At 31.3% G+C, this 16,139-nt stretch overlaps 1 long non-coding RNA gene and 2 pseudogenes across 1 annotated transcript; all 3 read right to left on the reverse strand.

The window, feature by feature from the left end:
- Nucleotides 1–3,124: 3,124 nt before the first annotated feature.
- On the reverse strand, nt 3,125–3,820 carry LOC114747349 (uncharacterized). Its single transcript, XR_003740381.1, has 2 exons — nt 3,532–3,820; nt 3,125–3,427 (listed from the first exon to the last, which is right to left on the reverse strand). It is a non-coding gene; the product is annotated as an uncharacterized LOC114747349 (long non-coding RNA).
- A 3,011-nt stretch (nt 3,821–6,831) lies between these two features.
- On the reverse strand, nt 6,832–7,545 carry LOC114747419 (probable non-intrinsic ABC protein 5; annotated as a pseudogene).
- Nucleotides 6,926–10,437, reverse strand: LOC114747314 (ABC transporter C family member 3-like; annotated as a pseudogene).
- Between the last annotated feature and the right edge of the window lie 5,702 nt (nt 10,438–16,139).

The following is a 16,139-nucleotide window of genomic DNA, read 5'->3' on the forward strand; positions in this document are numbered from 1 at the left end:
AAATCAAATCTTGGTTTGTTGGCAAAAAAGGAAAAAAAAAAAAATCAAATCTGGGTTTATTTGCTAAGAATTATGGGAAAGCGGTTTATGAATGTTTGTGGTGGACTTCATTTTACCAAAGATTGATGAGAATGTGGATTCCCTATCATTTGGTACTGGACTATTTTTCATTTTGTGCCAAAGCAATTTATCTGTAGGATCTCTTAAAAATAATATTACTAGTTCTAATTATAAGATCTTTATAACACCTCGTATATAATATACATAATGAGTTTTTATAATTAGAAGGTAACATAAACCATAGATCTTGGGGTTCTCCATGTAAATGAGACATTGCTTTGTCCCACTTGTTCCATATCGCCGGAATAGAGTGAAATTGAGATGTTTGCTGCACTTTTGGCTACTTTAAGGGACCTCTGGTAATGATTCAACCCTCGTATATGCATGTATAAGCATGTCAACGTAAATAGGGTCTTAAAAATAATCTGATAGTATTACCTCGGGTGTTTTGTGCAAAAACTAATAGAGGGTTTGGTTACAGCTTAATTCACGCTGTTTCTTTTCTTTTTTTTTTAATATTATAATTTAAATCATTTGTAGATGATTATTTAGGTACTAAATTAGTTATCTAACTCTTACATTAGCTTGAATCCTTAATACAAGACATAGTTGATTAATTTGGAGAGATTAAAAAAGTTACTAAATTGAGGTAAGATGCTTAAATACCTTGTGAGTAGAGGGAGTATTTAGTACCTGAAAGTTTTTTTTTTTTTTTTTTGCTTTTTTATGTACTGGAAGTTCATTTTTGTAGCAAAAATATGTGGTCTGATTGGTTTTTTAAATGATCAAATTTAATGGCGAATTTAATGATGGATAACAATTATGGGAAAAAAATGTTGTGAAGGAAAGCTTTAAGGGCATATGAAAGTTTTAAAAAAAAATTGAGTGGATATTTGTAGGGTATTTAAGCATCTTATTCCTTACTGAATTACATAATTATAGCTTATGTTTTGTAATCTTTTAAATATTATGTGTATTATTAGAATATATATATATATATATATAAGTAATGCAATTTAGTTTAAAAAAATGACAATCCTAAATATTTTAAAGTAAATTAGTAACATTTTTAATCTTTCTAAATTAATGAATTGAGTTTTATATTAAGAACTGAAGTAGTATCAAGGAGGGTGTGGTATTTTGCAATGGAGAATGATTCATCAAATAAAATTTGTATATCGCCTCTGGTTTTTGATATAAGGTTTTGTTTGATTATTATTTTAGTCCTAAATATATAATCTCAATTTATTTTATCTCTCGTATTTATATTTTTTTAAAGATAGTTTTTCTAATAATGATAGTTTTATCCAATACATTTTATTAATAAAGATATTTTAGGAAAGATAATACCTATGATTATAAATACTTAGCTTAATTTTTGTTCTTAATTTATTTAGATTAGTTAACTAGTTTTTATATTTAGGATAGGGGTAGTATAAAACTATTTTTAGCAAGTTTTCAATTGCACAATCCACGCGCTGGTCAAGAAAAAATTTGCACAATTCACCAAGCTAAGCGAGCATGCTATTCGCCAATGCATTCGAGTGTCCACAGAATACAATTAAACTTTCTTCAATGTTGGTTGTTTGTTAAAAAATTCTAGTGATTTTTCTAAAATGGTTCGTCTTAGTTATTTGCATTAAAAATATTCATTAATGGAAAGCTTTGTTCTTGACAAAAAAAATTATAAATTTGAAAAATAAAGTGAATTGAAATTTTATATTTAGCATTAAAATAAACATTTCTACTGGTTCATGCATTTATCATGGAAGAAGGGAGCTCTTTGGTTGAGAATTGTCTGATCAAAGATAAGGGTATATAATTGAAAAGGAAAAAAAAAAGAAGAAAAGAAATTAAGTCTTAAATTTTAAAAATGACAAATAAATAGAAACAACTTCTTTGAAAAACAATTGATAAAACTTTAAGGAGGGAGTAAATTGCTAGTTTACGAATTATGGGTGTTTGTAACAAATTTCCAATTCAAGCAACACTTCCATTTATCTCTCCTAGTGCTGGTCGGAGTTATTCCATCATATTCTTTGGGGACACAAATTTATGTTAATTTATTCATCCAAAGTAAAGCTGAATGATGTGGATATCAAATAACTACTATAATCCTAAGAAAATTTATCTTATTTTTCAGTCCTTTGAAATCGGGGTTCAAATTCTCCTCAGAGATTTCTTTATTTTTAAAATATAGTTCTTTTTCTTCCATATTTTTCTTACTGTAATTGATATGTAAATTGATAACCAAAAGTAAAATATAACCAATGACAGTTGGATCAAATAGAGGATTCAGAAATTCAACATCTTTTAACCATGATCCCAGCGGAAGAGGTTGGAGTTGTTTAAACACTGACGTCCTGAGTTTGAATCCATGTAAATGTAGAAAATATCATTGGAAGACAATCTCCGTTAATAATTTGACCTAGTTTGAATTTGAATTCAAATTAGTTGGATTTCAGCCTGGCTTTGTCCTAAACCACATTGGGAAAACTTCTCTAATTGGCTCACAGTTTATTTAATGTTCATATTTATCGATATTGAATGATTGGCCTTAAAAAGGGTTCAGAAAAAGATGAGTATTAATGAGTGAGTTATGATTTTAAAGAACGCAAAGATTACTGTTAATTGACTTAATGCTCACTATTTATATGTGCAAGTATCTAGACGTTACTTTTCTGGTCCTATTTTTTGGTCCTATTTATCTTTCATTTATATTTATATGGATGTACAATTTTATCATTAATTTATTATCATGTTGACTTTATTTATATGAAATATAATATATATTAAATAGAGATAAAGTTGAAAAATTGTTGAATTTTAAATGAGAGTTAATGAAGTTTAAGGTTTTTTTTTATTTGTGTGAAACATGTTGGAAGTAACCTATAAATAAGACTAGAAGAGTACTTAACAAATCATTTTTTCTCAGCAATGTTAACTTTTTCTCTAAATCTAATAAGCAATGTTAGTATATATTTCATATTTTTTTAAATTAAAAGATTGAATCGCCATATTTTTAATGATTTGAGCTAGAAAATTTTTAACTTCTCATGTCAGATTTTGAGAGCACCTGCTTTAAGAATAACACAAAATCAACAAGTGATTTCAGTGTATACAAACAAATGATCATGAGGTGAAACATAGTAACTGTGTAGGATTTTTATGTCACAGAGGGAAGATTTCCCTAAATTCTTCTCATCATCTTAGAAACCATCTTATGTTATTTCACTAAATAATCAGTGAGAAGCTCCTTAGTCTAAACTGGATTTGGATCTCATGGTATACTCTACTACAAGTTGGGCAAAAGACGATGATTTGTTCTCTAACAATCTTGAGGGTAAGTCACACCCCTCAACCATTCCTGCATCAATGTCCATGGAAATTGTATGTAAATTGAAAAGGCACATCACAAAGTACAGAAACGAATAAAGTTCAAAGAAGAGTAAAAAAAGAATCTCAACTAACCTTGATTGAGAAGAAGAAACATATCACTATCAAGAATAGAAGTTATTCTATGTGCAATGGTAATGACTGTACAGTCAGAGAAGTGTTGCCGAAGAGTTTGCTGATCGAATTATCTGTGGCAGTATCAACTGATGCAGTAGCTTCATCAAGCACTAACACCTTCTCTTAAGTAGTACCCTACCAAGACAAATCAATTGCCTCCGACCCATGCTCCAATTCTTACCATTTTCACAAAAGCAATAAAGTTTCAGTTCTTTGGTCAAGAGCAACATTATATGTTTTTGTTCATGAAAAGAAAAAACAGAAAATTAATTCATCATTTCTTGTAGTTTCACCTAATTTTTAACCAAATCCCCATAGTTCTTTTAATTTAATTAGATCTTATAGTTTACTCAATCATAGGCATTAATCACCATGCTAGCAATTTAGTACTCCGATTTTTAATATAAAAGTGAGTTTGACTTTCAATTTGGTCATAAATACAAGAACTCAATACGCTTTGTCTTTTATTTTATTTTTTTCAAAATAGTCTTTGTAGTAGTTGAATATGTTAAAAGTTCTATCAAATAGTACTTCACCCAAAAAAAAAAGTTCTATCAAATAGTAATTTTAGCTAATTCACATAATTAGCAAGGACATTCTAAGAAAAACAACACTTATTTATTATAAATAAGTAACTTAACTTTTTCCTTAGTTTCTTCAAATTAGTCAACTAAATCTTATATTAAACATCGAAGGTAGTATTAATTGGGGCTTATGTGATTGCTGACTAAGTGACACATAAGTTGTCACAATATACAAGATAAAAAAGAGGTTCTCTTGAAAACAAAACGATAGAATAAGATTTATTTATTATTAACATAAGAATAAGAAATTACTATGCTTGTAATCATCTCTTTACACTACATAATCTATAATCTAGTTGATTTTTATTTTATTATCCATGTGGCAAAATTAATTCAAGCGTATGGAGAGTGAGAACCTAGTCATTAGCTACTGATGAGGTTTTTATTAGAAACTAACAAATTGCAAGTATAGGAAAAACACCTATAAATTGAGGAAACTACAAGGGCGTAATTAAAAAAAAAAAACCTCAAAAGATTTAATTAAGAATGATATGAAATTTCAAGAATTTGCGTATCAATTGTTTTCTCAAAAAAATAAAATAAAATAAAAGACCAACCTGCAGAGTTTAGCATTCCTTCTTTCTTTCGAACTACATCTCCAAGTTGACACTTATCCAAAGCCTAAAAGTGTGTCAATCCATAAAAGGCAAAACCACATTAAGAAACAAACATAAATATTTCCTTGTATGCATGTTTTTATCAAATAAAAGCATTCTTACCTCCCAAATTTGTTCATCATCGTACTCATCCAATGGGTCTAGGTTACTTCACACTGTCCCTCCAAACATTGTTGGCTCTTGAGGAATAATACCAAGTCTAGACCTTAAATCATGAAGTCCAAGTAATGAGATGTTGATGCCATCAATTATAATTTTTCCAAAAGTTGGCACAATGATCCGAAAAAGTATTTGTATGAGAGATGTTTTACCACTTCCTGTTCTCCCTACAATGCCAGCTTTTTGTCCTCCACGAAATTTACATGCCATGCCATGCAACAAAAGTGGCAAATGTGGGGCATAATGAACTTTCATCATATGCATGCATACTTATATTATTAACATGTAATGATAAAAGCATTAAAAAAGTACTACCTCTAGTCCGTAATATAAAAAGCTAGATTACTAATTTTGGAATATTAAAAGAAGTTGGTTATTTGTCACAAATGTGTGTTGATCTCTCTAAACTATCATCTTCAATCATATGCATTGTATGATTAGAATTATCCCTTGGTGGAAACCCTTGGCATTCAATAGAGATATTTTGGGAAAAGATGGAAGACAAAGTGGATTGAGATCTTATATTTAGGAATGAATCTAACCTCCTAATTAGCTCTTATATTGAGGATTGGATGTAATGGATCTTTTTATCAGCATAACCATAGCTTTTTGAAGATATGTTCCAAACCTCAATAGATGGAAAACTTAAGTGTTATAAACTATTTGCCACAAAATAACCAGAAAACAAGATCCTAACATGCAACATATGATTCAGATATGGACTTGGAGTTGAATTCATCACTAGATCACACTACCTGTAGATCACAAATATCAACTTCTCTGTGTGCTGGCCAAGAATAATCTAGTTGATTTTCTTCTATTTTAAGAGGAGGTTCACTTGGAATGCAACTATATTGAAGTATTCTTTCTACTGATATCATTTTGTTCTCCATCTTGCATAAAGATGTCATCAATGAAGCTTGTAGCAAGTTCAGATTAAGTCCATATGTAACAACTAAACCACAATACCTTTAGAAATAAGAAACAAAATAGAAGGTTAATAATTTCCCTCCATACCTCCTTTATGCAAGCATAGTATTTGTCAATCTGTTAAGCTAACAGAATTGAATTAGATACCTGGATTTATAGTGCCATTTGGCATAAATACCAAACATACCAAGGAGAAGGCAAAAGTGATAGAAGACAACATGTCCAAGCGGAAGCACAATCATTCCATAGCGCCATATTGAACATCAGCTGAGAATACTTATCCATTAATTTCATGTTTATTTTTGAAAATCTTGATTGTTGGTCAAACCCCCTTATGGTGGTTGACCCTGAAATGGTTTCAGCAAAGTGTTGGATGATTGGAGCTTTACATATTCCAACTAATCGCAATAGTTCTCAAGCAACTGGTATAAAATATTGCTTCAGAATGACAAGATTGTAAGGCATAGTTTGTCAAACATGCAACATGGTAAAGTATTGATCATATGTAACATAAATTTGTCAAATAAGTGCATAATCTTTGTTGGCAGAGCCGTAAAGCCAATGTAGGAAAGCAAATGATGTACACACAAGAAATATGTGAAAGCTTATATAATGTAAGATTACATGCTTAAAGCAAAATACCTGATACCAAATGCTGATTGATATCACAGGTATAAAGATGATGAAAACCTGCCATGCAACTTGAGACATTGCTATTATATTACCTAGGAGCTGGATTATAGTATAGGCAAATGGCCTTACTTGATAGGGAACGCTTAAACCCACGGCAATTTGGTCTATAGAAGCCTACAAGAAAATAAAAATGAAAATGAAAGATTGTTAATGACTCAGTAGATTGTTCTTGATATATAGTTGACAATAAAAAAAAAACCAACGAGATGAGAGGGACAATCAATTTAAAGGAGAAAGTTATCTAAAATACATGAACTATGATATTTTGTTACGATTTAGCCTAGATAAGAAAACAAGAAATAGAAAATTGGAAATTCTAGGTTTATACTTACTCTATTAATGATTCTTCCACTAGGAATGACATCAAAAAATGACACAGGGGCACAAAAAATGCATAAGTGCCTTTCACTAAAGAGCATAGCTGCAGTGTTGTAACCAGCAATAGAAAGAAGTATTGCTGTGGCGAGGATAAAAAGAGAACTTCCTACTAATATAGCAACATAGGTAGTAATAAGAGAATAAGTTGTGACTGGTGATTTCACATCTGATGAAGTGGGAGTTGCACATACCCTCTAATGGTTGCTACCAATTTGAAAAAGTTGAAATAGAATTTGTGCCAACAATAAACATGGTACAAGAGCCCCTCCATATGCTGTTGTAATAAATTTCCTATAGAATGAGAGCCCAACCTTACCTTTTTCTCTTTCTTCCTCATGAACAAGCTCGCCTTTTGGTTCAATTACATCATTTGTTTTTCCATATCGTGTATCTTTTTCTACCTCTTTTTCTTCAACTTTTGCACTAGAGATATTTACCTCTTCTGCTGTGCTTAATTTATCAAATACTTCCCTCCCATCTAATGAATCAAGGGCAGATAAAGCTTTTCTATAGGCACCAATAAATTTCATAACGTCAGTTCCTGAGTTAAGTAAATCATTGTACTTTCCACATTGAGTAATTTCACCTTCTTTCATCACCTAAACATTAGATATGATATGAAAAGATCAAAGGATACAAGACATGGTAATTCCTCTTTGATTTTATAAGGATACAATTTTGAGAATCACTCACTAAGGTAAGGTCAGCAGCAGGTAAGAACTCTACTTGATGAGTGATATAAATGACCATCTTTGAACTTAAAAGGCCCAGCAAACATTCCTTCCATATAGAAGTAATAAAAGAGCTAATCACTATAATATTTTAACAAGTGTGATGCCAATGTAAGGATCATCATTTGAAGAACATACGAGTAAGCATAGAATACTATACAAGTTAGAATAGCCAAATCCATATTGCATATAGTAAACAAAATTGTCACTACTACCTTAAAGAGGTTTGACCTCGTATGAGTATCTAGAGCACTAAATGGATCGTCAAATAGATATATATCAGAATCTTAGTAAAGAGCTCAAGCAATTTGTATTCTCTGCTTTTGCCCACCACTTAAATTGATTCCTCTCTCTCCAACAATTGTCTGATCCCCAAATGGCAGAATCTCCAAGTCCTTCTCCAAGCAGCATGCTTTAAGGACCTTGTCATATATTTCCCTATTCATCTCCTAGCCAAATAGTATATTCTCTTCAATCTTGCCACTTTGAATCCATGGAGATTGAGCAACAAAGGCTTTTGATCCACATATTCTCAATATTCCAGATGTCATTGTCACTTCTCCTAAAAAAGAAGAAAGTAGATTAGACTTGCCTGAACCAACAGTACCACAAACAGCAACTCTAGTGCCTTTAAAGAATTTAAGGTTTATGTTTTTCAGTGTCATATTAGGTGAAAATAAATCCCAAGAGAAATTTTTGTTAATTGCTTCAATTGCTATGTCAGAACTACCTTCTGGAAGCTTCTCTATAGCATCTGACTGCAAGTCATCGAGACAAAGGAATGATGCACTCCTATCTAGAGATACCTTAGTTTGTGCTATCATTGACATTGTGTCCGGAAGACTATAAATAGATTGTTGAAGCATTTGAAATGTTGCAAGTGTAGATAAGACCTTCCCAGATTCAAGTGAGATCCCTCTAAGTATACAAGTACCAAAAGTAACGACGGATACAAATGTGGGTGCAACCCAAAAGACAAAAGTGGTAATAGCAGTTGTAGAAACATATTTCCTTAACCAGCTTTCCTCTTTTTTCCTCAACTCAATAACCTTAGATAGAAACTTCATTTCCCGCCTTAGTAGTTTCAGAATCCTCATGTTCCTCAAAATCTCAGAGGTGGCCTTCATTCTTCTATCTTTTGCTTCGGTCAACTTGCCTTGAAATCTTTTTTGCAATGTTCCCAAAGGAACATTTGTGAGCATTACAATAACAGTTGCGATAAAAGCTGAAATGGAAGCTAGCCCAAGATTCTTATACAAAATAAACAAGGCCAACACAATTTCCAGAATAACCATCCAGAAATGATGCATGTACCGCAGAAGTCACCAACTCTTTCAGCATCAACGGAAATGAAATTGATCATTTCCCCAGTAGTGCGGCCCTGCTTGGATTGGCATGAAAGAGTCAAAGCTTTACTGTAAATCATTGTCACAAGCAGTGCTCGGATCCGGATTCCAATTTCCTGTAACCTAAAGACCCTTTGCCTTTGTGACAGGCACTCTATAAGCTTTGCAATAAAAAATGCTACCACCAAAAGAAGACCTTCATTTTCAGAAGTTTCTTTGCCATTGAGGTATTGAACTAAGGAGTCAATGAGATATGGACCAACGCAAGAAGCCAACGTGTTTAAAAGAACAAGAATAGCTGTAACAATAATCTCTTTCCAAGCTGAGTCAATTAACGACTTCACCAGCTTAATTGTGGTCACTCTCTTTATGGTGCCACATTCAGCCTCAATTTTATTTCTGAAAGCAGAAAAAGCTCCAACTGTACTGTCACAACTAGCTAGTTGTGGAACATCCTCAAGGTCTAAAATCTTCTTTCTCCCACAATTAAATGGCCCATCCAAGAGAAGGTAAGAATGCTGAAAATTCCAGCATTTGAGTAAGGGGTAACAGTTTCTGCCCCTTTGGTTTTCTTTGACTCTGACGTAGTATTAAGATCAGTGTTATCCTTCAAAAGAGGCTCCCGAAGAATACTATCTCCACCCTCATTTTTCTCAGACAATCCCAAGTAACAAATGAATGCACTCACAATTAAGGAGACAACATCAGAAATCAAGTACTGGATGGTTAACTGAACGTCTTTTCTGTGGAGGAAAAAAAAACATCCAGCATAAAACAATAACAGGAACTAAGAAGAGATAAAGCGCACCAAGTTCTGAAGAAGAATGGAAACTTCATATAACCTGAACCGAAAAATGCTGTGCGCAAGCAAGTGAAAATAACACTGGAAGCAACTATTTTGAGCGCCACATCCAAAAGGGTCACAAACATCTCATCCGAGCAACCGTTTCTATGCCAATAGAAGTAAAACAATTGACACATGGCAAGATTAAATGCTGAAGCACCCAAAGTACTAAACAGAGTTCTCTTATGCAGAGTGCTTCTAACTCTCTGTTTGGCACCATCTCCAGCACCTTCTGCAATCTTGTTCGGCATCCATAAACCGAAAAACGCAAGTAACAATACTGAATGGAGAGAAGCAGACAACAAATGGAAGAAAATGGGTTTTAGGAGATGATCCGCCAAAGCGAACGACATAGCTTACTTGATGAGCTGGAATAAACTAACCGTCAAATAAGGAGCTTTCTGGGCCAGAGGGTTCAGTAGTGGATCCAATTTCTGGTTCTACAACATCGAAAAATGGAAATTTCCAGCTTAAAAGGAGAGGGAGGTGAGAAAGAGAGAGTGAAAGTTTAGATCAGATGTCTTGGGGATAAGTTAACGTGATCCCAAGGGAGAAGCATGAAGACAGGTGAAGCTAATTTCCTGGAAAGGGACGAGATTCTGAAACAGAGAGCTTCGTTGAGAATTAAGTAAAACCTCAATGTGTATGCTGCTGACTGGGAATTGGAGAGAATATGGGATGAACGATTTAGAGATGTTTGGCATATGCTCCCATCAATGGTTGGTGAATTAAAAAATAGGAAAAATTACACTCAGGTCCCACAAAACACAATTAATATCAAAAAAGTCCCTCGAAATCGCGAAATGATTCTGAAGTCCCCAGGAACCTATGTGTAATTAATTCTAATTGTGAAATTACGTAGTTACCCTTGTTAATTTGAACCTATTTACAACCTCAACAGTGGCTGTTAACAACCCAAGAAGAGGTGGTTAACAACCTCAACAACGCCCCTGGTATTCCACAGAGTGAGTTGTCATGAACACTGCCGAGGTTGTCAATCACGTCTTCTCGGGTTGTTAACAGCACTGTTGAGATTGTAAATAAAATTAGAACCTATTTACAACATCAACAGTGGCTGTTAACAACTCGAAAAGAGGTGGTTAATAACCTCAACAACGCCCCTGGTATTCCACAAAGTGAGTTGTCATGAGCACTGCCGAGGTTGTCAATCATGTCTTCTCGGATTGTTAACAGCCACTATTGAGATTGTAAACGAATTGTTGCAATAAAATTAACAAGGGTAAGTAGGTAATTTCACAATTAGAATTAATTACACACAGGTCCCTGGGGACTTCAGAATCATTTCGCGATTTCGTGGGACCTTTTTGATATTAATTGTACTCTGTGGGACCTGAGTGTAATTTTCCCTAAAAAATACTCCTAATTTTAATATAAATTGTTGACGATGGAGTCGTTTATTCGTTTTGGTCAAAGAATATGGAATTATAAAACATCAAGTTCCACGCTTCAATCAGCAGAATATTTTTCCGGTCAAAAAAAAAAATCAGCAGAATATTTTAAACATGCATGCAAATAATATGAATTATTCATCTGTCTTAAATATAAGATTCAATTTGTAGTGTAATTTTTTATATTTAGAACTGAAAGAAGTACTATTTTAGAGGGTCATATGGATGGATACCAGGGAGAGAGTAGGAAGACTGCCAAGACCAAAATATGTAAATCCCAAAATGATTTCTCAGTGTTTTAATTGTTGATGTCATTTGCAAAGGTAAATTGTAACTTATTAAACTATTGTTGTTGCTAATATTCAGTGAGAAATTTTTGTTCTTAATTGTTATTACTCGTAAAATTACTGTTGTCATTGATATGAAGGAAAAAAACTTTTGTTAAATTAGTTTTCATTGTCTTAGTTGTTGTCACTTGATAAGTTAAAGTTGTTACATATTAAATCGTTGCCATTTCTTTTCTCTGTTTTTTTTTTTTTTCATTTTTCAGATTTCAAGTTAGATCATTGTTTTCGTTGATATTAGGAAGAAATTTTTGTTAAATTAGTTGTTATTGTCTTAGTTGTTGTCACTTGATAAGTTAAAGTTATTACTTGTTAAACTTTTGTCATTTTTTTTTTTCATTTTTCAGATTTCCAATTAAGGGTATTTAGATGATTTTGCTCCAAAATTTAATTCTAGACTAACCAGCAGAACCTCACAATGATCAGGCCATTTTGAAGTCCTAAATTATGATTTTCATATTTTGAGATATCTTTACGTCTTTCTACCTAAAACTTAAATTATCTTATAGTTTAAATAATATTCTTTGGCTTTAAGAATTACTTAATTAATTTGAGTAAATTAAATAAGCTAAAGAATTACTTAATTTTAATAAATATGGCTTGATTTCTGTAGATATTCCTAGATAACCTTAAATTACACTAGTTTTTGTCCTTAATATAAGAACCATTTAACAATTGTGTGAAAATTAAAGAAGTTAAATATATTAGTTAATTATAATAAATATGACATAATCTTCATAAAATACACCTGTATAATATTAGCACATATATAAGTTTATTAATTAAGTAAATTAGTTTTGAAAAAAATGATAAATCTAAGAGATAAAGTAAATTAAATCTTATATTTAGTATTAAATTTAATTCTTAAATAGATCTTATATTAAGAATAAGTGGTAATATATAAGTTAGATAAATTAGTTTTAAAAAAATAATAAATATGAGAGAAAAATAAATTAGGGCCTTACATTTAAAATCAAAATCAACTCTTTAATTAGTTCTTCCATTTAGTGTCAGATCGTTAATAAAATGTAAATCTCTCTTTTTTTTTTTTATTGCAGTTGATAAACGATAACCAAATTGTATTTCACGGTCAACAAAATCAAATCTCGCTTTTAGTACATAATAGAGAAGTCCTGTTATATGAGAAATGTTTTATCGTATATCAAACAACACATTGGTTGCTAGTGCCATACGTACATAATTGTTTTGAAACTAACCACCCCAACATTATAGTAATGTAGAATAGACTTTGTGGAGGTGTAATCCACAAAGAAACCGACTTTTGTCCCTTTGTTTAATCACTCAAGTTGTATATTAATTATTTGCTGGTATTAAAAAAAAGGAAGAATTATGTTGAAGAACTTATCTACAAATTAAAGTTATTTTACAATATCAAAAGGACAACTTAACACGCGACAAAAGTACCCTTACATAATTTTGTTTTTGTTGTCATTTGCAAGATTTTTTAAGTGATCATTCGCGAGTTTTGGTGATCCATAATTTAGACCTGGTAAAGCGGGTTAGTGATGCAGATACAGGTTAATTCGGGCGATACAAGTTGAAAGTGGTGCACGCTGGCAATACCTTTTTGTAGAAACAAACCTACTGTTCTGTTACACAACTGAAGCAAGCCAAGGACTAAACCTGATTTTCAAGCACAAGTTAATAATCGTTGTTCAATTCAACACCTAATACAAAACTCAACATTCAAAAACAAATAAACAATTAAAAGTGTTCAACAACACTATCATCAACAATTCAAAATCAACTCATCAAGTGTTCAAAATCTACAAACAAAACACATCTGAGCATCTAATCAAGTGGGAAATTTGAAGCATTATCTGAAGCTACTGCTGGATCGATAGAAATCTTTTCTTTTTCATGTTCATCTTCTGCCACACAGTAAAAAAAGGAGTATTAGTTTTGCTCTACTCAATTTCATACAATGATACAAATGATACAATCAAGCTAATAACAACAATTTAAAAATAAAAAATGCAAATAATAATCCAGTATATTTGACCAGTAGTGCAAATATCAACAATAAACGACCAGCAATATATAAACGATAATCGACAACAATAAACCAAATAATTGAGCAAAATCGACCACATGATAAGGGAAAAACAGAGAAACAGAGCAAATATTTAGGGAAAATTCACCAGCCAAATATAAGAAGATGAGACTGGGGTCTGAGACTAAGGGAGGAGGGTGTTAGAGAATTTTTTTTTTTTTTAGTTTTTCAAATTTTGTTATTATTTTCTCTTTGCCAACTAAAATCTTTGGTGTGGGTGAGGCGAGAATTGATTTAAAAAGAAAAAAAAAAGGAGCTATCCCACCAACCCTCAGACTAACTCGCGGCGGATTAATGAATATAATATACTAAGAAATAGCTAGTTTATTTGATTTTACATTTTATTATTTTAATATTTTAATCTTTGGACTTGTCCTGTTTGTGTATGTTTCTACTTTAATGGGTGCTTAAATTTGAAAATATTTTACCCAAAATTTTTTTTAAAAAAGTGCTATAAAAATATTTTATTCTTAGAAAAATTGAGTGAAAAAAAGTGTTGGTATAAATTTCTGTTGTCTGTAATAAAAACAACAAATATATGGCTCGAGTCGTGCCTGATACTATTTTTAAGAGATATTCTATTATATCTTAGTAATTTATAGAGCGACACTCTTTAGAATTATACAAACCCTTACAAAGAACTCATGGTGATAGAATAGTAAAAAGTAAAAGAATTATGTAAGAGGAAGAAGGTTTCATAAATAAAAGGAGTGTTTGAAGGCTTCCAGGGTGACTGCTTATTGTTCAACAAACGCTTTCTTGGTGGGACATGAGACACGTCTAATGACACATACATGCCATAAAAAATATGTTTGTTCAAAAAAAAACAAAAAAAGATATAAGTCGGAGAAAATCTTTCTTTGACACATTCACTTTAACAACCCATGCAAAATTAAAAGTAAGGTTAAATTATCATATCAAAAAATTACCTAAACTTTTTTCAAGTATAGAAAAAATTAAGTTAGCTTATAAGTTATAAATCTGTCCCATATCCAGTAGGATCCTCCTGATACTCTAACACACTCTTATAATGAAATAATTTAAATCTTACGAAAAAATGTAATCATAAAAATATTTCGATTTAGTAAACTTAGCAACATAAAAGTCTAGATTTTTATAATAACCTCCTCTTCATCCATAATACACTTAAAAACTTTGATTTATGCGAAGATATACCATTTTTCAAACAAAAAAAAATATTACCTGCTTATTCAGTTTAACTTACTTTCAAAGAATATTATGCAAGATACTTTTGATTGATTACTTAACTAATTGTTGGATAACAATCTACTTTGGTTTAAAAAACAAACAATCCACAAAATATTTTGAAATTCAAATTTTGAGATAAATTAAGCAACTTTCTTTCGTATCTTGTAAATAAGAAAATATATATAACATTTACACACAAAATGAATAAATTGATTTGAGTGAACAATAATTAGATTTAGTAATTTTAAAATAAGTATCACATAGACATGGGTTAATGATTTTTTTTGGGGGGGGGGGGGACATTGGGGTATACAGATACTTTTTGCTACGGTTAAGATATGTAAATTGCTCCAATGTCACCTCATCCAGCAACCCGTCCTTCGTCCGTGCGGCATCATTCTGCTCTTTTTGGATGCTAAAATCATATAGTCCTCTAACTCTTAATATAAAACCTATTTAACTAATTTAATTAGATTAAAAAAATTAGGTAAATTAGTTAATTATAAGAAATATAATATGTTTTTTCTAAAACACCATAATCATCTTTCTTAATATCCTCCTTCTTTCTTCTACTTGATAATGGTTGAGAAAATATCTATAGGGATAATTTAGAAAAAATTAGTAAATATGAGAAATAGATCTTATATTTAAGATCAAAATCAACTCAACAATTAGATCCTATATTAAGAACCGAAAAAGTATGAGCTACGTATAGTGCGATCTCTATTCTTTGCTAGGTGATGTTAAGAAGATTTTTGTAACAATAAGGGATAAACTTCAATGGTAGTGGCAGGAAAAAGGAATCCCTACTATCAGTCCCATTAGGTGAGGGTATAAATAGTAAGGTGGCACTATTCGTTTCACATTTGCTATACTTTTAATATTATATACAATTTTCTTGTTTTTCTTATTCCAGTTTGTTTGGAAAGTAATTTCAAATTGTTTTACCTCTTTCTTTATATTTCTGGATTATAGGAATCTGTTCCAACATTTTTTTAGTGGTATTTTTGTGTGTGTTTTGTTTGTCTTGATAAATGATTGTTTTTAGAATTCAAATGGGTGGGTTGATATTTTTTAGCATTGGTTGTTTCAACCAATACTTTTATATTTATGTTTTTTTTCCTCTCCCTTTTATAACTTTTTTTTTAATCTTTTCCTACCTTTTATTTTTAACCGACGTTGGTTTTAATATTTATATTTTCAAAATATAAAGTGATTTATTGTCTCTAATACAAAAGAATTGTTTTT

The sequence above is a fragment of the Neltuma alba genome, unplaced genomic scaffold, assembly GCF_004799145.2.
Source record: "Neltuma alba isolate B1F8T4 unplaced genomic scaffold, ASM479914v2 tig00000874_pilon, whole genome shotgun sequence".
Taxonomy (NCBI): Eukaryota; Viridiplantae; Streptophyta; class Magnoliopsida; order Fabales; family Fabaceae; genus Neltuma; species Neltuma alba.